The sequence below is a fragment of the Tursiops truncatus genome, chromosome 15, assembly GCF_011762595.2.
Source record: "Tursiops truncatus isolate mTurTru1 chromosome 15, mTurTru1.mat.Y, whole genome shotgun sequence".
Lineage (NCBI taxonomy): Eukaryota > Metazoa > Chordata > Mammalia > Artiodactyla > Delphinidae > Tursiops > Tursiops truncatus.
In genome coordinates this window covers 14,570,045-14,592,306 of record NC_047048.1, presented here as the reverse complement: position 1 = coordinate 14,592,306, position 22,262 = coordinate 14,570,045, and the positions used below count along the sequence as shown (strand labels likewise).

Genomic DNA, 22,262 nt, shown 5'->3' with positions numbered 1-22,262 from the left:
AAGCCATCACATTACAGGCACCCCCGAGGGTGAGCCCTGTGGAACTCAGGATGGGAAAGAACTGGATACTGGCCCTGGATAGCTAAGGTGCCTATCAAAGGAATGATTTCAGTGAGCCCAGACTCTTGCATCTTCCCGTATATAGAAAAGCACCAAATTCATTACCTTCAGATGTCTGGTTGTTTTCTTTAATTAACAGGTTTTTGTTTTTTTTTTTTGAGTGTAGAAAGCGAGATTTATTAAGTACGCTGCAAGGGAACAGCCGGCAAGACCAGGAGGGTCTGCCAACAGTAATCTTTTGATATGCCAGCTACCAGGTCTTTGTTGCTAAACGCCTGTATACCCTGGATCCTCCCTGACCTCTTTGGAGCTGTCCCTCAGAGCCATCTGCGAGGCTACTCCCGGGCTTGAGTGCTCAGAAAGTCCTCTGAGGGACTTTCCTGGCGGTCCAGTAGCTAAGACTCCGCACTCCCAATGCAGGGGGCCTGGGTTCAATCCCTGGTCAGGGAACTAGATCCCACAGGCCGCAACTAAAAGATCCTGCATGCTGCAATGAAGACCCAGCACAGCCAAATAAATAAATAAATATTAAAAAAAAGAAAGTCCTCCAAATAAAACATAATTCTCAACGTTTAGGTTGTACATTTTTTTCAGTAGACAATGAGAATGAAAAAAATGGTTGTGAAGGACATAATTGGGACAATTGGGGAATTTGAATAGGGACTGTATATGTAGATAGTAAATAGCATCATATCAATGTTAAATTTCCTTCATTGGATCATGGTACAAGAGAATGTCCTTATATTTAGGAGGTACCAATGAAGTATTTAGGGGTAAAGTGACACAAGACACAATGTCTGTAATTTATTCTCAAATGGTTCAATAACTAAAAATAATGATCATTATAGCTAGCTAGCTAGATGGATAGAGAGAGATATTAAAACAATTGTAGCAAATATTAGCAATTGATGAATCAACAGTCACTTGGTAAGGGTACGTATATTGGAGTTAATTGTACTATTCTCACCAATTTTTTTCTAGTTTAAAAAATTTCAAAATAAAGTCAAAAAAAAACAGCTTTATGAACTATAGAGATGTAGAACAAAGTGAACTGTTGATTCTTCAGGGAGATGCTGTCCCATCATTCAATTTAATCCATCTCAGCAAACATTCCAAGGCCTCTTATGGGCCCATAAACAGTGTTGGGTGTTGCAGGGAAAATTCCATCCCCCATCTAAGCAGCTTCCTATCTGATGGGGGTGAGGGACGAGAACCAGACAAATACACAAAGAACAAGAATACAAAGTAGAATGGGAGAAAGGCCTTAAGAAAGGTGTAAATTGGGACACAGGTCACAAGAGTCACAGAGATGAGACCCTTGCGAGTGGAGTTGGCATTTCAGTGTAATGTAAGGTTGGCTGAATTTGCACTGGTAGAGTTGCACTGAGTTTTCACTGGCTGGGTTGAGGAGTACAACACAAGTAGAAGGCTATGCATGAGCAAGGACCAGAGCAGAGACAGGGGCACACTGAGTGGTGAGCAAGTCTTTGTTGCCTTGAGTGCCTTTGTTAAGTATGTGTAGGAAAGGCAGTGCTTGTCTTCTGCTCTTCTTAGGTTCAGTGGCTGTAGCCTGAGAATTAAACTGACAAACAGCACATTACAGGCATACCCTGTTTTTTTGTGCTTCGCTTTGTTGTGCTTCACAGATACTGTGTATTTTTTACGAATCGAAGGTTTGTGGCAACCCTGCAAGGAGCAAGTTTATTGGCACCATTTTTCCAACAGCATTTGCTCACTTCATGTCTCTGTGTCACATTTTGCTAATTCTTGTAATATTTCAAACTTTTTCATTATTATGTTCATTATGGTGATCTGCGATCTTTGATGTTACTGGTTGCTTTTTTAAAATTTGGCTGCGTTGGGTGTTCATTGCTGCGTGCGGGCTTTTCTCTAGTTGCGGCGAGCGGGGCTGCTCTTTGTTGCCGTGCACAGGCTTCTCATTGCAGTGGCTTCTCTTGTTGTGGAGTACAGGCTCTAAGCGCGGGGGCTCCAGTAGTTGCGGCACGTGGGCTCAGTAGTTGTGGCTCGCGGGCTCTAGAGTGCAGGCTCAGTAGTTGTGGCGCACAGGCTTAGTTGCTCCATGGCACGTGGGATCTTCCCGGCCCAGGGCTCGAACCCGTGTCCCCTGCATTGGCAGGCGGATTCTTAACCACTGTGCTACCAGGGAAGTCCTGATGTTACTATTATAATTGTTTTGGGAGCCATGAACTGTACCCATATATGATGGCAAACTTAATAAATGTATGTGTTCTGACTGTTTCACCAACCAGCCATTCCCCCATCTCTCTCCCTCTTCTCAAGACTCCCTATTCCCAGAGACACAGCAATATAGAAATTAGGCCAATTTATAACCCTACCATTACCTCTTAGTGTTCAAGGGAAAGGGAGAGTTGCATGTCTCTCACTTTACATCAAAAGCCAGAAGTGGTTAAGCTTAGTGAGGAAGGCATGTTGAAGGCCAAGACAGGCCACAAGATAAACCTCTTGAGCCATACAGTTAGCCAAGTTGTGAATGCAAAGGAAAAGTTCTTGAAAGAAATTAAAATTGCTATTCCAGTGAACACACAAATGATGAGAAAGCAAAACAGCCTTTTTGCTGATATGGAAGTTCTTTATTTTTAAACATCTTTATTGGAGTGTAATTGCTTTACAATGGTGTGTTAGTTTCTGTATATAACTACCAAAGTGAAACAGCTGTATAACAAAGCTGTATAACAAAGTGAAACAGCTATACATATACATATATCCCCATATCCCCTCCCTCTTGCGTCTCCCTCCCACCATCCCTATCCCACCCCTCTAGGTGGTCACAGAGCACCAAGCTGATCTCCCTGTGCTATGCGGCTGCTTTATAGAAGAAGTTTTACTGGTTTGGTTAGAAAATCAAATTAGCCACAACATTCCCTTAAGCCAAAGCCTAATGCAGAGCAAGGCCCTAACTCTCTTCAGTTCTGTCAAGGCTGAGAGAGGTAAGGAAGCTGCAGAAGAAAAATTTAAAGCTAGCAGAGGTTGGTTCATGAGGTTTAAGGAAAGAAGCCATCTCCATAGTATAAAAGTGCAAAGTGAAGAGCAAGTGCTGATGTAGAAGCTGCAGCAAGTTATCAAGAAGATCTAGCAAAGATCATAAACGAAGGTGGCTACACTAAACAACAGATTTTTCAATGTAGACAAAACAGCCTTCTATTGGAAGAAGATGCCGTCTGAGACTTTCATAGCTAGAGAGGAGAAGTCAACACCTGGCTTCAAACTTCAAAGGATAGGCTGATTCTCTTGTAAGGGGCTAATGCAGCTGGTGACTTGAAGTTGAAGCCAATGCTCATTTACCATTCTGAAAATCCTAGGGCCCTTGAGAATTATGCTAAATTGACTCTGCCTCTGCTCTATAAATGGAACAACAAAGCCTGGAATGACAGCACATTTGTTTACAAATACTGACTACTTTAAGTCCACTGTCGAGACCTACTGCTCAGAAAAAAAGAATTCCTTTCTAAATATTACTGCTTATTGACAATGCACCTGGTCACCCAAGAGCTCTGGTGGAAATGGACAATGAGATTGATGTTGTTTTCATGCCTGCTAACACAACATTCATTCTGCAGCCCATGGATCAAGGAATAATTTTGACTTTCAAGTCTTATGATTTATGAAATACAGCCATAGCTGCCATAGATAGTGATTCCTCTGATGGATCTGGGCAAAGGAAATTGAAAACCTTCTGGAAAGGATTCACCATTCTAGATGCCATTAAGAACATTAAAAATATTTGTGATTCATAGCAAAAGGTCAAAATATCAACATTAACAGGAGTTTAGAAGAAGTTGATTCCAACCCTCATGGATAACTGTGAGGGGTTCAAAACTTCAGTGGAGGAAGTTACAGCAGATGTGGTAGAAATGGCAAGAGAACTAGAATTAGAAATAGAGCTCGAAGATGTGACTGAATTGCTACAATCTCATGATAAAACTTTAATGCTTGAAGAAGTGCTTCTGTATGAGCAAAAATGTAGTTTCTTGAGATGGAATCTACTCCTGATGAAGATGCTGTGAAGACTGTTGCAACGACAACAAATGATTTAGAATATTATATAAACTTAGTTGATAAAGCAGTGGAAGGGTTTGAGAGGACTGACTTCAATTTTGGAGGAAGTTCTACTGTGTGTAACATGCTATCAAACAGTATTGCACGGCTACAGAGAAATCATTCATGAAAGGAAGAGTCAGTCAGTGCAGCAGACTTCATCGTTGTCTTATTCTTAAAAATTGTGCATTTTGAGACGCTTCACATTCTGTCTATGGAATATGTATCTCTCTAAATAAACTTACTGTCACTTAACTATGGCTCGCTCTTAAATTCTTTCCTGTGCAAAGCCAAGGACCCTCCCTTGGCGGTCCCAGGGACTCATCCGAGACCTGGGATATGACCATTCTCTCATCCCTATTCTCCTGCAACAGTTGCATGTCCCAAATTGCAGTTCTTTGTGGCTCCTTGATAAACTCATTTTGCTGATAAAAATAACTGGCTCTTTCATTGTTTTAGATTAACAAATATAAGCCGAATAAAGTCAGCTGGGACTGACTTGTTCACTGCTGTGTCCTCAGCACCTAGAACAGTGCCTGGTGCAGGACATTGGTAAATCCCAAGTGCTGGAGTCCCCCAGATCCTGCTGGGAGTAGCACGCTCTTCGAAGAAGCTGCTTGCCCTAGGAAAGGGACCTGGGAGGGTGGCAAGAAACTGGTAGCCTCTGCAGCCTCTTTAACCAGGGAGGGAAAACCAAAGCCACAGGAGAAAATGGCCCTCTTGAATTAGACCACAGGAGGTCTGAGCAAGCTCTGTCCAAGAGGCAGCGCCCAGGAAAAGTCTGCACTGGTGTCATGGGTCGGCATCCACCGGCAGAGAAGGTTTGCCTGCTCCCTGGAGCACCTCCCATCCGGGCCCCTCCCCTCCCTGGAGCTTTTCTCCTCTGAGGGTCAGAGACTTGCCTCAGATGGAGGCAGACCCTGTAGCTACTCTAGCCAATACTCAAAAGCACCCAGCATCTCTCTTTTGTGTAACCTAAACCCCTCATCCTGAACTTCCAACTCAGTGGTTCTGACGCCTGGTAGGGGAGCAGAATTTACCTGGGAGCTTTTTTTTTTTTTTTTTAAATGTATTGTAACAAACATACAGAATAGTGCACTTGTGTGTATAGTTTGATGAATTTTCACAAAGTGACCAAACCGGGTAGTTCCCAAGTCAGGAAACAGGATGTCATCAGCTAGCCTCTCTGAAGTTCCCCAAGTGCCACCTCCTAGTCGCTACCCCCATCTCTTTCCCTTGGGAGTCGGGGGGATCCTTCTCCCAGAGTGTCTGCTTCATAAAACTGACCTGATGCCCCGTTTCTATTTTACAAAGCTGCACAGGTGGTTTACTTGCATAGCTAGGTTTGGCAACTCCTCCTGGAAGTCATATAATCTTCTTTGTTGTAAGTGGAACCAGAGGTAGCTTCGCTCCCAGCGTTCGGCTCAGCACCAGTAGCTGTCTAGCTAGGTTTACCCGTGAAGCAGCGGGCATTTCCTGCATCTGGGGTCTGCAGAGCCTGGGGGGGCAACTTCTGGACTCAGGAAGCCCAATTGGTTGGTTCCAGCCTGGGCATGTGGCCCTCCCTCCCCAGCGGGAGTTGCATGAAGAGGTATTTTTGGAAGGTGCAGGAATTCTGTAACCATTTGGAAAATGCCTGCTCATAGGCTGGGCTGGATTCTCATTTTAAAATGATGATGTGGCTGAGCGGTCTGACCTGGCCAGTTTTCCTGGATCTAGGGGTGGGGAAAGTAAAGAGGCATGCTCATTTTTTCCTCTTTTTCTTTAAATTGTATCACCATTTTCTTTTTGTCTCAAATCCCTCTAACCCACAAGCTTCAAGAGAATTGTGAGGCGTCTCCTGCGGTTCATGGGCTCTTTGATGCTGCCTGCAGGTAAGTGTTTCATCGTGTCTCAAGTCAGCCAGGGCTCTGGGGTCGCTTCAAGTTGAGTGCAAGTTTAACCCTCAATTCCCCATCAAGGATCTTTGGCTCTGGAGCCCTCACCTGCAGTCTCCCTGCCCTTCCAGGCAGGACCCTGAGTGCCCTCCTACTCTCTTCCCTGTGTCTCTCTCTGCTTTGCCCTGCTGCCTTCATCTTTATCAAGAGCAGCAGCTTTTGTTTTTTTTAATTAAGTATAGTTAATTTACAACGTTGAGCTAATTTCTGCTGTACAGCAAAGTGATTCAGTTACACATATATATACATTCTTTTTTATATTCTTTTCCATTATGGTTTATCACAGGATATTGACTATAGTTCCCTGTGCTGTACAGTAGGACCTTGTTGTTTATCCATTCTCTATATAATAGTTTGCATCTGCTAACCCCCAACTCCCACTCCATTCCATCTCTCCCCCTCCCCCCTTCCCCTTGGCAACCACAAGTCTGTTCTCTATGTCTGTGCATCCCTTTCTGTTTCGTAGGTAAGTTCATTTGTGTCATAGTTTAGATTCCACATATAAGTGATATCATATGATATTTGTCTTTCTCTTTCTGACTTACTTCACTTCGTATGATAGGTCCATCCACGTTGTTGCAAATGGCATTATTTCATTCTTTTTTATGGCTGCGTAGTATTCCATTGTATATATGTACCACATCTTCTTTATCCATTCATCTGTTGATGGACATTTTGGTTGCTTCCATGTCTTGGCTATTGTGAATAGTGCTGCTATGAACACAGGGATGCATGTTTCTTTTTGAATTGTAATTTTGCCTGGATATATGCCCAGAAGTGGGATTGCTGGATCATAAGGCAACTCTATTTTTAGTTTTCTGAGGAACCTCCATATTGTTTTCCATAATGGCTGCACCAACTTACATTCCCACCAACAGTGTAGGAGTGTTCCCTTTTCTCCACACCCTCTCCAGCATTTGTTATTTGTAGACTTTTTAATGATGGCCATTCTGACCGGTGTGAGGTGGTACCTTACTGTAGTCTTGATTTGCATTTCTCTAATAATTAGTGATGTTGAGAATCTTTTCATGTGTCTCTTGGCCATCTGTATGTCTTCTTTGGAGAAATGTCTATTTAGCTCTGCAGTTTTTGCTAATCATCCATTCACTCACCCATCCATTCATTCAACCAGTGCCAGGCCCTGTGCTGGGGACAGCATGGAGGGTCAGGCTGACCAACCATTTTCTGTCATCACCATTTCTGCCCTTACCCTTGACAACTCTTTGTCCCCACTTCTCCACTTCCTCCCAAGGCCATGTCCATGCTCTCTGAAAGACCTCTGTTCCTTCCCTTTCATGGCAAAGGTAGCCTGCCCTCTCCATTATCTGCGTCCAAACCCCTTGCTCCCGGCCCTCATTTCCAGCTCCCTTGGGCTGAGACAGAGAATACAAAAGTAGAACGTGGCATGATTCTCTTCCCCAATTTTCCATTTCTGAGATCCTCCCCATCCCATCCACCTTCCACCTCCACCACTATCCTCTCTCCATGCCAGATCCTGGAATGGAAGTGCCATGAGTGGGGAGCTGCTGTACTTTTGTCTTTCCAGGGAATTCCCTGGCAGTCCAGTGATTAGGACTCTACGCTCTCACTGCCAGGGACCCAGGTTTGATCCCTGGTCGGGGAACTAAGATCCTGCAAGCCATTCGGTGCAACCAAAAAAAAAAAAAGAAACCAAAGCAAAGCCAACAACCTCCCAAAATAAAAGTGCTGGAGTGCTGGGCTGCCTCTTCAGTTCTCCTCAAAGCCTGAACATTCTTAGGTGTGTTGCACGGAGACTCTCCTTCCAGGAGGTGAGATGACTGTAGGAAGGTGTCCTCACTTACTCTCAGCCAGGCCTTCTTGCTGGGAGATGACTCCCTGAAGTAGAAGCCAGGCAAAGTTTGAACTAGAAGACGACAGTGGCTTCCGGGTACTCACTGGGGTGTCAGTGAGCACTTGTGTACTTCCTCTCTTTCCTTGGGCCTACCAGCCTGTTTGGAAGAAACAATCTCTGAGCCTTTGAACTGCCTATCAGCCAGGGGACGAAGCTGTCTAGGCCCTCAGGTGAGGTTCTCTGAGTCTGAGCTGATCACCTGCAAGAGGTAAAGCTGGGGAGAGAGAAAGTAGATCCAGAGTGTTCAGAGTATGTGTACTCAGTGTGAGACTTACTAAATGACACAGAGCAATACATATGTCACATAAACCAGATATTCATATAGGCTTGATCAGTGAGTTTTCCAGAAAAGAGTTCTTTTCTTAAAAAAAATTATGTATTTATTCATTTTAAATAGGTAATCCAAGCACAGGGCACAACATTTTAAAAAGTGCCAAAGAGTATATACATAGTGAAAAATAAATGTCTTTCCCTCTCCTGTACCCAAGTTTTTCAGCTTCCCTCCCAGAAACAACCACTGTTGCCAGTTTACTGTGCATCCTTTTGGAGATTGTCTCTGAAAATTACAAGGGTGTGTGTGTGTGTGTGTGTGTGTGTGTGTGTGTGTGTGTGTGTGTGTACTTGAAAAAAATACAAATGGACATATTATATATACTGTTTTTAACATTGTTCTTTTCACTTAAGAGTATATTTTGGAGACTTTTTTCTTATATATGGGTTGGGGGTAGATTTGGAAAGCAGAAAAACTTGTTCCCATATGACCCTGAGCTTTGCTTCAGATCAAGCAGCTCCTTGTTTGGGGCTGTTTTTTTTTACAGACAGTGTGGTCCCTGGGCCACCTGAAGCTGTCTTGCTCAGGGAGACATCCTGCCACAGGACGGGCAGGGAGTCAACCTCCCTGCCAGACTTCACTGGGATTCATGTCCCCGCTTCTTACTGAATTCCTCACGTTTGGAATTTGTTCTCAGAGTTTATATGTGAGATACCAGCAGCAGGCCCCCACCTGGCTACTCAAATTTTTGTTTTCAGGTCTTGTAGATAGGTGAAGTATTTTCTGGGTATTGTGGAGGTCATCTCAGAGCTGCATTTCTGGCTTGTGGAGAGACGATGGCAGGGGCTGTGTTTAAGGGATTAACACTCCATGGTGCTGGCCATGGCTTCAAGATTACGCAGGTCAGGGTGAGCTGTTTCCCTGAAAGGGTCTGGAATGCAGGGAGTGGAATGGGACACAGCTCTTACTTGAAGTTAAAAGACTTGTTAAACAAACGACTTTTGGTGCAGATGTATCTAGAATCACCTTGTAGAATGCTGTGTCCTTTCCCTTTCCTCTTGCTTTCTGCCTGCCGACGTTGTTCATTTTCTTTTGGTGAGCTTTGTAATCCTAGTGGATCATTTCTGACGCACCAAAGCAGCTTGGGTCAAATCAGATCATCTTCTTCATTTGATTTAAATGTTCCATAGAAAAATATTGTGGTGGGTATTTCTTTAAATTTCCTCAGGTCAAACTGCTTACAAGGTTTTGCCAATTGAATAAAGAGAAAACAGTTAGATATACTGAGCCCTGGTTCTTAGAGCGGCATCACAGCCTGGGGCTTTCAGAGGTTTGTTACCTTATTTGCTCTTTTTAAAAAATAACAGCTTATTGAGATATAATTCACATACCATACAATTCACCTACTTTAAGTACACAATTCAATTTTTTTGGATATTCACAGAATTGCACAATCATCACCACAATCAATTTTAGATGATTTTCATCAATCACTCCCCCCACAAAAGCCCCATAGCCATTAGCAATCACTTTCCATTTCCCCCCAATCTCCTCAGCCCAAGGCATCCACTAATGTACTTGCTTTTTCTATGGATTTGCCTATTCCGGACATTTCATATAAAGGGCCTCATATAATATGTGGTCTTTTGTGACTGGCTTCTTTCACCTAGCACGATATTTTCAAGATTCATCCTGTTGTAGCATGTATCGGAACTTCACTTCTTTTTATGGCCCAATAACATTCCATTGTGTGGATTTGCCATATTTTACTTATCCATTAATCAGTTGATGGACATCTGGGTTATTTCCACTTTATTGGCTACTATGAATAACGGTGCTATGAACATTCGTGTACAGATTTTTGTGTGGACTTCACTTGATCTTTACAGCAACTCTCTGAGGTACATATTCTACAGACCTCTTTCTATAGATAACAAAACTCATTCCAAGACGGTAGATAGGCATCGTGAATAAAGCTGTTATATTCCTGAGCCTATGCTTTTTCCAATGTATGTTCATAGAGTTGAAATAATTGCTTTGACAGAACCTCGTGTGGATATACCTGTAGGTATTGTGAACACGAACGGGTATTTTTCAGTTGTGAAATTTCAGCCCTCTCCCCAATGTCCCCCATCTCTTTGCCCTTTTCTCCTTTCCTAGTTTTCACTTCTTTCTTTCAAGTATCAGTTCCCCGCCCCTGTGGTGGGGACAGAATCTATCACTCACTTTGTGTGTAATGAAATGTGTGAATTTGATATTTATATTTTTGGGTCACCTCAATGAGATGAAAGCTCGTCTGCCAGCAACAGCACAGAGGTGGTTTCTGAAGCAAGGACAAGCAGAGAGAGGATTTCTTGGAAAAGCTCATTCTCCTGTCCTGTCCCAGGGTTTCAAGGCTGAAAGGCACCCACGCTGGAGGTTGGGGCTACGGTGGACAGCCACCTGCCCCCGTCTCGCCTCCAGCTAGGTCGCGCGCACCGTTGCTCGGCAACAACCCGCTCACACAGGTGGCGGCCCCAGAACCCCGCGGGGAGCGCGCACACGCAGGGACGCAGGGACGCCCGGGCGGCCCCGACGTCAGACCCACCCCGCCCCTCAGCGCCTGTCAGACCGGGAGGGAGGCCGAGCCCCGCCCCCCTCGGGGGGGAAGGCAGCCAGCGGAGCCCACGAATCAGAGAGTCCGACATATCCCCCGGCCGGGCGCCGGGCAACCAATCGCCGCACGTGTGTGATCCCGCGCCCGTCCAGGAGGGCGGCTGCAGGCGCTAAGGCGGCGACTGGGGGAGTCGCTGCTGAGGCGGCCGCGGGCCCGGGTCGCTTCGGCGTAGCTCCGCGCGGCCGAGCCGGGCTGGCAGCAGCTGGCGCCTGGCGGTGAGGGCGGGCTCCCGGATGGGTGGAATGGCCCTCACCTAGGGCGCTGGGAGAAGCAGCTGAGCCGAGGATGCTGGGGAGGCGGCGCGGCGGCTCCTCACTCATCCCAGGTAAGGGAGACGCCGCGCTCGCTGCGGCTCGGGTCGGAGCGTCGCCCCGGCCCCGCTGTGCTCCCTCCGCCGCTCACCTAGCTCCGAGTCCCGGCCGCCTCTGTCCTGGCATCCCTCGGCCCCAGTCGCCGCCGGCCGCTGCATCTCCCCTCTGCCCTCGGGCGGTTGTCCAGCTCCGCCCCCTCAGCGCAGAGCCCGGCGGCCCGGCGCCCACCCCTTCCCCCAGCGCCGGCGTTTCTCTGTCTCGGGCTTCCTTTTAGCCCGGCTCGCCCCCGCCGTGGTCGGCCTCCCGCCCTCTCCCGCCCCCTCCGCGCCTTTCCCTCTCTCTCGCGGGGCTGGCATCGTTTCCCAGACCCCGCGGTCCTTCGGGGCGCCTGCCGGGGATGAGACGCCCTGGCCCCCCCGGATTGGACTTTTCCCCTCACCTATACCCGGGCTTCCCTTCCTCAGTCTCACCCTATCCTTGCCTCCTATACGGTGTCCTCTGGACATTTCACTCGCGCCCCCCCACCCCCATGCCAAGTATTCCTGGGTTTTGCCCTTTTGCTCCCAGTTGCCTTCCTTTCCCAACTCGCCCCTTCTCCCTTCGCTTCCATCAACCACCGTCGCTAGCACTTCTTTTCCTTTACACTGAAACCTTCACGCACTGCGACTCTCCTGAATGCCCGGTCTGTAGTTTTAACACCGTAGTTCGTCTTTCAGTGAGCTGCACCCATAACGTGTCAAGTGTATTGCCCAGAGTCTGGCACACAGTAGGCCTGGTACATGGTAGGTGCTCACACGTCTTACCATCTTCCTCCTTCCAGGCCTTTGTACTCTCCACATGGTGGTAGCAAGAGGTCCAGCATCCAAAGGGAATTGATGCGCTACCTGAAGAGTGGTATAGGAGGTGGCGGGATGAATTAGTGAACTCCAAGTGTGATAGAGATTACATTGTCAGTTACTTACTGCAGTCATCCCGAAGAACTGAATTCTGCTCTCTTTGTGCCATGTGTTGTTTTATAATAATTGGCTTTGTAAAGTATTCTTAACAATGTTTGCAATGTAATTGCCCCCTTAAACCCCCCCCCCCCAGTCTGGTGTTTGCTGAACCTTTATTTTTTAGGGAAGAAATAGCCCCTAACTCCTAGTTGAAATAGCATTGTGTGTAAGAAGTATTTCACATGTTTATCTCCCAGCTGGATAGTCCAGTCTGCAGTGAATTTTCATCCTTTAAGAGTCTGCCGGGAGGAATCAGGTTCAGATTTCTTGGAATCAACTGTTGAAGGGACCAAAATGCTTAGGAGTGGAAGTTCTGACAAGTTCTCTAAGAGTGAAAGAGGAATTAGCCACCCCCGTCCCCCTTTCTGGCTCTCAGAGGAAATGACTATAGTCGATTTTTAAAAAGAGTAAAATAAGTTTGACTTTTTAAAATTATAAAAGCAGTGTTACTGGCCTCAAGCCATTCTTGCCACATTTGCTCTGATGGTTTCCAAGCCTGGATGAATCAAACAGTCGGCTTTTTCTGCTCCTTGGGTCTCCAGAGCAGGCTGGAGGAAAGTGTGTAACAGCCGCTGGTGCTGTTCTAGACTTCTGGATCCCAACTTCACTTGCACTGTCTGGAGATGCTTTGACTTACTCCTCAGCTTCCTTTTATGTACCCACACCTAATTGCTGTCTGTAGGTTTCTACCGTTCTCCTTTCCTTGTCCTACTCTTGACTTCTCTACATTGCTCATCTTGTCTCCTACTTCACAGAAGAAATTGGTGGGCATCAGCCCTGAACTCTTAAGGGTGTGTCATTTTTCTGTGTGCTTATACCTCTCTGATATCTGATCTCCTTTCCTTTTACCAGAGGAAGGTGTTACTTTCTAAGGCTGACTGACATCTTTCCTATTCTATATTCTCTCTCTTTTTCTCAGCCTGCACACATGCTCAGGTTTTCACCAACGAAAACAAACAAAAACAAAACATTGCCTTGATATGCTTTCCCTCAGATTAATGTGGTATTCCTTAGGGTTTTACTTTCTGTTCTTTTTTCTGTCCTCTAATTTCCTTGTGTGAGTACACTTCCCTTCATGGCTTTAAGTAGCACCTGTATATTTTTGGTTTTCAAAGATGTATATTCAGTCCTCATTTTTCTTGAACTTTCAGGTGTTTCGTATTTTCGTCTGTCTATTGGGTAACTATACTTGGATACTTGGTACTTCAAACTTGGTTATTTTTTCCTTTCTCTTCCCTCATCTTGCTCATCCACAAGCTTCCTATTTTAGGGTCTTCACCCTAGAAACCTTAGAATCCTCTTCTTTCCTATCATTAAGTCTACCATAGATCCTATTGTTCCTACCTGAAATTCTTTTCTTTCTCTCCTCATTGCCAGAAGATTGGTTGAGGTCTGGGTTATGTTTTTCCTGAACAGAGTAGGCCGTTTTCAACCCAGGCTCTACTTTAAAACCACCTGGGGAGCTTTTAAAGGTTAAGGATGAGGGGATCAAGGCATCCAGGAGATTTTGATTCTTGGTCTGGTGTGGGGCCAGACCTTTTCATTTAAAAAATGTTTCTCCTCTTGTAAAAATAAAATACAGTGTGTGTGTATGGAAAAAAAAAGTTTCTAATGTGGCAGTAACAGGCAGCTAGGGCTGAGAACTGGCTTGAGTGCTCTAAGAGGGAGTGAGAACCCTGAGGAACTATATATAGCATTTAACTCATCCTTTATAAATCAGCATAAATGTCACTTTTGTTGGCATGGTTAGTTGCCTACTTTCCTGATATTTTGTACATGTACCTATTAAACTACTTATCACATTTTATTTAAATTATTTCTCATGGGCCCATTTTTGTCATGACTAGGAGTTCCTTGAGGTCTGGGATTATGCCTAAAGGTAAACTACTGTTTCTTATACTACTCGGAGCACTTCTGATACCAAACATGTAGGTCTTCCCCTCACATTAAATACTTCTCCAACTCTCCAGGCTACAACTGGGTATTCTACAATTCAACTTAATTATTACTAACTACCTGGATTTAGTGCAGACCCCACAGATTAAGGACTCAGTCCTGCACGACTCCTCCCAACTTCAGACCAATCACAAGTCCTAGATTGTGACCTGTACTTCTGACCAATTGGGTATAAACTGGGGCTTCACACAGCTCCCTCCTCAGGTCAGTAATTTGCTATAATGGCTCACAGAACTCAGGAAAGCTCTTTACTTACCTTTACCCATTTACTGTATTATAAAGGCTGTAACTCAGGAACAGCCAGATGGAAGAGATGCATAGGGCAAGGTATGTGGGAAGGGGCATGGAGCTTCCATGAGCTTCCATGCCTCTTCTGGGCTCGCCATCCTCCCAGCACCTCAGTGTATTCACCAGCCTGGAAGCTTTCCCAACCCCTTTATTTAGGATTTTCATGGAGGCTTCATTACGTAGGCATACTTGATTAAATCACTGGCTGCTGGTTATTAGCTTCTTTCCCCTTCCAGAGGTCAGGGGTTGATTCCTCTGGCAACCAGCTCCCATTTTCCCAGATGTGGTTGAAAGGACCCTATTATGAATAACAAAAGATGTTCCTCTCACCCCTATCAAGAAATTTAAGGGTCTTAGGAGCTCTATGCTAGGAACCAGGGATGAAGATTGATACACTGTTCTATTCTACAATAAATCTTATAATATCACAATATCACAGTGCCTTATTTATCTGTTCATCACTGCCTTGCACAATACTTGGTATATTTTAGAAATGATAAAAATTGGCTGAATGAATCAGTTGGTAAATAATGTAAAACAGATCACTGAATTCACGGTTTTGCAAGCTGACCAGCTGTTTCTTTTTTGGCTGCTTAACAGGTCACTGGTCATACCTGCACAGTCATTCTTGTTTTAAAAACACACACACTCTATAAATTAGAGAAATATTTGCTCTTATGCTTTGGCTTTTAAGATGGTTAAACTATGACAGTATTATAGAGGTTCATTCAGGCTTCCTCTTTAGCAGATACTATTTAAAATAGATTTTATTTCATATGGTTGAAGCAGATATATCTCTTTTAAACAAATAGCTCTGATTTTAGGCTTATAAGCTTTGGAATCTTTAGAATAAAAACTGTCCAATTGATAAAGATCTTGAACAGTGGCAGAACTTTCTTTTTTTTTTTGGCGGTACGCGGGCCTCTCACTGTTTTGGCCGGACGCGCAGGCTCAGCGGTCATGGCTCACGGGCCAGCCGCACCGCGGCATGTGGGATCTTCCCGGACCGGGGCACGAACCCGTGTCCCCTGCATCGACAGGCGGACTCTCAACCACTGCGCCACCAGGGAAGCCAGAGCTTTCTTTTTAACTAAGAGAATTAAGGAAGTAGGATTAAAGCCATCTACCTATGTGAATAGCATTGGTGATGGTGAGGGGGGAAAATCTGTAATTCTCAAATATTTAATTACTGTTATAGGAAAAACTTGTAATTGCTCATATATTAATATCAGCATATTTTATAATTCCTCAGAGCTAAGATGTAAACTGTAGAGTAGTTTGCCGTTTTTTAGTTTTTTTTTTTTTTTTTTTTTTGGCCATGCCGGGCAGCTCTTGGGGTCTTAGTTCCCCGACCAGGGGTCGAACCCTAGCCCCTGGCAGTGGGAGCGCTGAGTCCTAACCACTGGACCACTGGAAACCAATGGATTCCCTGTTTCTTAGTTTTCTTAAGACTTTGTCAGCTATGTCTCTTTATAGAATTTGTGGTTGACAGGTCTTTACTTTCAGCATTTGAAAAATGCCACTTCCTTCAGATATCCATGATTTCAGATGAGAAATCTTCTGTCATTGGGATTTGTGTTTCCCTATAGCTAATGTATCCTCTCTTCCTGGCTGCTTTAAAGATTTTTTCTTTGTCTTCAGTTTTCAGAAGTTTAATTATGGTACGTCTTAGCATGGATTTTTTTGGGTATATCCTATTTGGAATTCTGTTAGCTTCTTGAACTGTGAGTTAATGTCATTTGCCAAATTTGGGATATTTTCAGCCATTTCTTAGAATAACTTTTCATCCCCACTCTCTTTTCTTTCTGTGACTCTGATGATACAAATATTAGGTCTTTTGTTACTGTCCTACAGGGCATGAGGCATTCTTTTTTTTTTTCCTCTGGTGCTCAGATTGGGTAATTCTTAATGTTCTACTTCTAGTTTCAAGTTTGCTCCTTCTTTCTTCTGTCATATTCATTCTGCTGTTGAGCCCATCCAGTGAGGTTTTGTTTTGTTATTGTATTTTTCAGTTCTGTAACTTCCATTTGATTTTTTTCTGTTTGTCTTCTCTTTCTTTGATAATATTTTCTATTTTGTTTGTTTTGTTTCAAGAATATGTCTCATTGCTCATTAAAGCATGATGACTGCTATAAAATTCTTGTCAGATAATTCCAACATCTGATTCATCTTGGTGTTAGTCTATGTTAATGTCTTTATTCATTCAAGTTGTGATTTTCCTGGTTCTTGGTGTGATGAGTGACTTTTGATTGTGTCCTGGACAGTTTTGATATTTTTGTTAGGAGACTCTGGATCCTATTTAAATCTTTTATTTTATAGGTGAGAGAGATTAAAAGTTATAAACTTCCAGTTATAAAATAAATAAATCTTGGGGGTGTAATATACAGCATAGGGAATATAGTCAATAATATTGTAATAACTTTGTATGGTGACAGATGGCAACTAGACTTATGGTAGTCATCATTTTGTAATGTATAAAAATATTGACTCACTATGTTGTACACCTGAAATTAATATAAATTGTAAGTCAGTTACACTTCAATTAAAAAATGCCTTCTATTTTAGTAGGCAGTCACCCTAAAAAGTTTAATGCGTAGGGCCCAGCCTACTTTCTTTTTTTGGTAGCAGCTTTATTGAGCTATAATTCACATACCATACATTCACCCATTTAAGGTGTAAATTTTTTTTAGTATATTTACAGGGTTGTGCAACCCTTACTACAGTCAATTTTAGGACATTTTCAAGAAACTGCACACTCCTTACCTGTCACCTCCAACTCTCCCACTTGTCATCCCCTCCATCCCTAGGCAACTGCTACTCTGTTTTCTCTCTGTATAGATTTGCTTATTCAGGACATTTCATATAAATGTAATCATACAATATGTAGTCCTTTGTTACTGGTTTCTTTCACTTTGCATGTTTTCAAGGTTCTTCCATGTTGTAGAATGTATCAATATTTTATTTCTTTTTCTTGCTGAATAGTATTCTATTTTATGCATAGACCACATTTATATATTAATCAGTTGATGGGTGTTTGGGTTGTTTTTACATTTTGGCTGTTACGACTAATGCCGCTGTGAACATCTGTGTACAAGTTTTTGCGTGGACATGTTTCATTTCTCTTGGATATATACCTATGGGTGGAATTGCTGGGTCATGTGGTAACTCTAGAACTGTAGGTCTAATATCTTGAGGAACTACCAGACTGTTTTCCAAAATGGCTACTCTATTTTACATTTCTATTAGCAAGAAATGAGGGTTCCAATTTTTCCACCTCGTTGCCAAGACTTGTTATTATCTGACCTTCGTATTTTAGCTATCCGAATGGGTATGAAGTAATATCTCATTGTGGTTTTGATTGCATTTCCCTGATGGCTAATGATGTTGAGCATCTTTTCATGTGCTTTTTGGCTATTTGTATATCTTTGGAGGAATATCTGTTCCTTTGTCCATTTTTAAATTGAGTTATTTGTCCTTCTGTTGTTGAGTTGTAAGATTTCTTTATATATTCTGGATACTAGACCCTTATCAGATATGATTTGCAGATACAAATCTCCTGTTCTGTAGGTGTCTTTTCACTTTCTTTCTTTCTTTCTTTTTTAAAATTTATTTATTTTACTCGTTTATTTTTGGCTGTGTTGGGTCTTCGTTGCTGCGCGCAGACTTTCTCTAGTTGCGGTGAGCGGGGGCTACTCTTTGTTGTGGTGCGCGGGCTTCTCATTGCGGTGGCTTCTCTTATTGCGGAGCACAGGCTTAGTTGCTCCGCAGCATGTGGGATCTTCCCAGACCAGGGCTCGAACCCATGTCCCCTGCATTGGCAGTGGTTAAGTGGATTCTTAACCACTGTGCCACCAGGGAAGCCCTCTTTTCACTTTCTTGATGGCACAAAGGTTTTTAATTTTGATTAAGTCAAGTTTGTCTTCTTTTTTTCTTTCGTTGCTTGCGCTTTATGTTTCATATTTAAGAAACCATTGCCTGATTCAAGGTCATGAAAGCTTACTCCGATGTTTTCTTCCAAGAGTTTTATAGTTTCAGCTCTTACATTTAGATCTTTAATCCACTTTTGTGAATTTTGTATGTGGTATGAGATAGGGGTCCAACCTCATTTTTTGCTATAGATATTCAGTTGTCTTAGCACCATATGTTGAAAATACTATTCTTTCTCCCTTTGAATTGTCTTGGCACTCTTGTCTGGTTGGAATTTTGATAGAGATTGCATTGAACTTGTAGATCAGTTTGGGGAATATTGCCATCTTAACTGTATTATTCTTCCAATCCATGAGCATGTAATGACTTTTCACTTATTTAGATCTTCTTTAATTTACTTCAATAGTGTTTTCTAGTTTTCAGTGTACAAGTTTTGCATTTTTTGGTTAAATGTATTAATATTTTATTTAGTTATTTTTTTTTTGCGGTACATGGGCCTCTCACCGTTGTGGCCTCTCCTGTTGCGGAGCACAGGCTCCAGACGCACAGGCTCCAGACGCACAGGCTCAGTGGCCATGGCTCACGGGCCCAACCGCTCCGTGGCATGCGGGATCCTCCTGGACCGGGGCATGAACCCGTGTCCCCCGCATCGGCAGGCGGACTCTCAACCACTGTGCCACCAGGGAAGCCCAATATTTTATTCTTTTGGTGCTATTGTAAGTGGAATTCTTTTCTCAATTTTGTTTTTGGATTTTTATTGATAGTATATAGAAATATAATTGAATTCTTTATATTAGTCATGTACCTTAAAACCATACCAAATTAATTTAATAGTTCTGATAGTTTTTTAGTGACTTATTAGGATTTTATATATACATGATATATAATCTCTGAAGAGAGATAGTCTTACTTCTTCCTTCCAATCTGGATTGTTTTTCTTTTTCTTGTCTCACTGCCCTGGCTAGAATCCCCTGTATAATACTGAATAGAAATGGTGAGAGTGTACATCCTGTCTTGTTCCTGATATTAGGGGGAATCGTTAAATGTGAAGTTAGCTGTGGGTTTTCTTAGATGTCCTTTTTCAAGTTGATGATGTTCTCTATTTCTAGTTTATTCATTGTGTTTATCATGAAAGAGTGTTGGATTTTGTCCAATGCTTTTTTCAGTGCCTATTTGAGATCATGTGGTTTTTGCTCTTTTGTATGACATTAATTGATTTTCATATGTTGAAGCAACTTTGCATGCATGGAATACACCACATTTGGTCATGATGTGTGATTCTCTATATATGTTGTTGGATTTGGTTTGCTGCTATTTTGTTGAGGATTTTTGCATTTATATAATAAATGTTTATTTATAGTTTTCTTGTATTGTCTTCGTCTGGTTTTGAAATCAGGAAAATTGGCTTCATAGGATGAGTTGGGAAGTGTTCCCATCTCTTCTGTATTTTGGAAGAGTTTGTTAAGGGTTGGTGTTCATTCTCTTTTTTTTGTGGTACGCGGGCCTCTCACTGTTGTGGCCTCTCCCGTTGCGGAGCACAGGCTCCGGACGCGCAGGCCCAGCGGCCATGGCTCACGGGCCCAGCCGCTCTGCGGCATGTGGGATCCTCCCGGACCGGGGCACAACCCCATGTCCCCTGCATCGGCAGGCGGACTCTCAATCACTGTGCCACCAGGGAAGCCCTGGTGTTCATTCTTAATGTTTCATAGAATTCACCTGTGAAGCCATCTGGTCCTGGGCTTTTCTTTGTGGGATGTTTTTGATTATTTATTCAATTTCTTTACTTGTTATAGCTTTATTCAAATTACTTCTTTGTGAGTTGATTTAAGCAGTTTGTGTCTTCTGGGGATTTGTCCATTTCACCTAGGTTTTGTAATTTGTTATATTACAATTTTTATAGTATTCCATACAAGCCTTTATAATCATTCTTACTTATGTAAAGTTGGTAGTAATTTCAGTAATTTGGTCTTTAGTAATTTGGGTCTTCTCTCTTTTGTTCTTGTTCACTCTAACTAAATGATCGTCAATTCTGTTGATCTTTTCAAAGAACCGACTTTTTGTTTTGTTGATTTTCTCTATTCTTTTATTCTCTATTGTATTTATTTCACGAATTATTTCCTTCTGTCTGCTGGCTTTGGGTTTAGTTTGTTCTTCTTTTTCTAGTGTCTTAAAGCGTACAGTTTGGTTGTTGATTTGAGATCTTTTTAATTTTTAAAATTAAAAAAATCTTTAATTCAGATATAATTGACATATAACATTGTGTACATTTAAGGTGTGTAACATGTTGACTTGAGATCTTTTTTTTAAATACAGGTGTTTACAGCGATAAATTTTCTCATAGCATGGCTCTTGCTGCTTTTGTCACGTCCCATAAGTTTTGGTTTCTATCGCAAAGTATTTTTCTTTGTTTTGGCTGTGTTGGGTCTTAGTTGCAGCATGCAGGATCTTCATTGAGGCATTCGGGGTCTTTTGTTGTGGCACGTTGGCTTCTCTCTAGTTGTGGTGCACGGTCTTCTCTAGCAGGCTTCTCTCTAGTTGTGGCATGCAGGCTCCAGGGCACATGGGCTCTGTAGTTTTGTGGCATGCAGGCTCTCTCCTTGAGGTGCACAAGCTCAGTAGTTGTGACATGTGGGCTTAGTTGCCCCATGGCATGTGGGATCTTAGTTCCCTGACCAGGGATTGAACCTGTGTCCCCTGTGTTGGGAGGTGGATTCTTTACCACTGGACCACCAGGGATGTCCCCCAAAATATCTTCTAACTTCCCATATGATTTTTTGGCTCATTGGTTATTTAGGGGAGTGGTGTTTATTTTCACATCTTTGTAAATTTCTTAAATTATTTTCCCGTTATTGTTTTCTAATTTCATTCCATTGTTGTTGGAGAATATAGTTTGTATGATTTCAATCCTTTAAATTTACGGAGACTTCTTTTATGGCCTGTTTTAGAGAATGTTACCTGTGCACTTGAAAACAATGTATATTCTGCTATTGTTGCTTGGACTGTTTTATAGATGTTTGTTAGATTTTGTTGGTTTGTAGTGTTGTTCGAGTCTTCTGGTTCCTTGCTGATCTTTTGTGTGGTTGTGTTATCCATATTGAAAGTAGAGTATTGAAGCCTCCAACTGTTATTGTTGAATTGTCTATTTCTCCTTTCAATTCTGTCAGATGTTGCTTCGTATATTTGGGGGTTCTGTTATTAGGTGCATATATGTTTATAATTGTTATATCTTCTTGATAGATTTGTCCTCTTGTAATTATAAAAATGTTCCTTGTCTTTAGTAACAATTTTTATCTTACAGTGCATTGTATCTGATGCTAGTATAGCTACTCCAGAGTCTTTTGGCTACTGTTTATGTGTGTGTATTTTTCTCTCCTTTTGCTTTCAGCCCACTTAGTCTTTGAGTCTAAAGTATGTCTTGTAGAAATCATATATTTGGATTTTTTTAAATTGTTTTTTGTTTTCGTTTTGGTCCCTTCTGCCAATCCTCACCTCTTGAGTGTGTAATCGATTTACATTTAATGTAATTACTGGTATATTAGGATTTATGTTTTCCATTTTACTATTTGTTTTCTATATGTTTTATGTCTTTTTAGTTTCTCTATTCCTCCATTACTGCCTTTTTGTATTAAATATTTTCTAGGATATGTTTTAATTAGCTTGTTATTTCTTTTATTATAATTTTCTTTATTTTCCTGGTGATTACAGTTAGTATCTTAGAGCAATCTATTTTGGATTAATACCAACTTAATTTCAATAGTATGCAAAAACTTTGTTTTAATAGAGTTCTGTTCATTTCCTCCTTCTTTATGTTCTTATTGTCATTCAAACTGCATATTTTATAATAAAATCCCATCAACAGTTATTTAATTATTGCTTTATGCAGTTGTCATTTAATTCATGTAGGAAAAGAG

At 42.5% G+C, this 22,262-nt stretch overlaps 1 protein-coding gene across 14 annotated transcripts in view; it reads left to right on the top strand.

The window, feature by feature from the left end:
• Positions 1 to 22,262, top strand: part of TPST1 (tyrosylprotein sulfotransferase 1) — a 185,529-nt gene that overhangs the window by 55,829 nt on the left and 107,438 nt on the right. For 3 of the 14 annotated variants that reach the window (XM_073792053.1, XM_073792055.1, XM_073792054.1), the window contains exon 1: positions 10,956 to 11,199. The exons of 3 other annotated variants lie outside the window; for them this stretch is intronic. The gene's annotated coding sequence lies outside the window, so the exon portion shown is untranslated. Of the gene's footprint in view, positions 1 to 5,952; positions 6,012 to 10,955; positions 11,200 to 22,262 lie in introns of those variants that run through there. 8 more of the 14 variants (XR_012326042.1, XM_073792052.1, XM_019921879.3 and 5 more) reach the window with 5 other exon arrangements.